This window comes from Aplysia californica, unplaced genomic scaffold, assembly GCF_000002075.1.
Source record: "Aplysia californica isolate F4 #8 unplaced genomic scaffold, AplCal3.0 scaffold01029, whole genome shotgun sequence".
In the NCBI taxonomy this organism is placed as follows: Eukaryota; Metazoa; Mollusca; class Gastropoda; order Aplysiida; family Aplysiidae; genus Aplysia; species Aplysia californica.
In genome coordinates this window covers 52565-54049 of record NW_004798299.1, presented here as the reverse complement: position 1 = coordinate 54049, position 1485 = coordinate 52565, and positions in this window count along the sequence as shown.

Genomic DNA, 1485 nt, shown 5'->3' with positions numbered 1-1485 from the left:
ACCCCCACCCCCACCCCCATCTCGCCTTTTACTGTCTACTATCAGTTTTGGAGACAATGTCTCTACTTTTCTCTTCCCGTGTGACCACCTGGGGGCAAACCAAATGAAGAATGCGTCTGTTCCTACAATGACCGCCAGCTAAGAGAGACTTCTTCAACTTTTGGCTTTCACTTCAAGTGGCGTCAAAACCAGGCAATTCCGACCAGCCATTCTCTCCCTTTGTTCGGTCAATTTGAGGCGTTTGGGACGTGAGCGGTTCGCTCGGTTAGCCAATCGTTGACGGCTGGGTATTCCCGTTAGGCGGCCATTTCAGCCGGCCCTGGTGAGGTGTCGAGTCTTAAACGCTCGGCCTGATGGGACTTGGTTGTTTTTAGATGATGGCAGAGAGAGAGGGGGGGGGGAGAGAGAGAGAGAGACAGAGAGATAGAGAGACAGAGAGATAGAGAGACAGAAAGAGACAGAGATGGACAAAGAGGCAGAGAGACAGAGAGACAGAGAGACAGAGAGAGACAGAGAGAAGGCTCTGAGAGATGGATGGATGTACGGACAGGCTGATAGACAAGGGAGGAAAGGGGGAGGGGGAGGTATAGGATGACAGATGGAGAGACAAATAGATCTGGAGAGGCAGAGAGGAGAGGCTGATAGATGGACTATGGAAAGCTGTTTGTGAGTTCTGTTTTCGGTTTTGGTTTGTTTTGGGGGTTTTGTTTTTCTTATGGGGTGGGGGCGGGGGCTGTAAGCAATGGTGAAAAAGGGAGGCCAGGACGGAAATAGAAATGTTCAAATGAGTAGTTAGTGACAGACAGAGACACGGTCAGGCATACGGAATGATAAACAGACTTAGAAGATGGCTTTACGAACCTGACGGGCACCAGAAAGGCGGAGAAGCTACGGTAGGGAATTTAACAAGAGAAGTAAATACTCAGACACAGATGAAAAGAAAAGCTGACAAGCTGATACATGTGGATACTCATAAAAAGAAGCATTAACGTTGACAGCTGAAGGGCTATTAAGAAAAACTTTTTTTTTAAATTAAGGCTGTTCGCTGATGAAAACAACTGGAAAGAGACAAATGCAGTTTCCAGGTCATTTGAATCGTCATAAAAGCCTTGCACACTTAGCTCTCCTTGGTAGTCGTCTGGGTATGGTTTTTCAGGCTTTTTATATGATCTGACGATCTCAGAAGTTCGTCGGGACCGGTTGCGTACGACGATAGCGATAACTTGTAAGCACACAAGTTAGTCTGCTTTGTCTATGAAAATTAATGTTAAAAAGATTATTGGCCACACTCCTTTCACTGTTTTGAAAATGTGATAGCATAGACGTTGAGTAACAAACACACTAACAATGTCATCACTTAGAAGCTGCCCCCGTGTGATTTTTCGGCATACTTTTATTAAATGCTAAGGATGAAGATGACAAATTATTTCCAATTTTTTGGTCCCTCTCTGCGAGGAGTTGGGAATGAGGGTTGTGTCCTGCCCC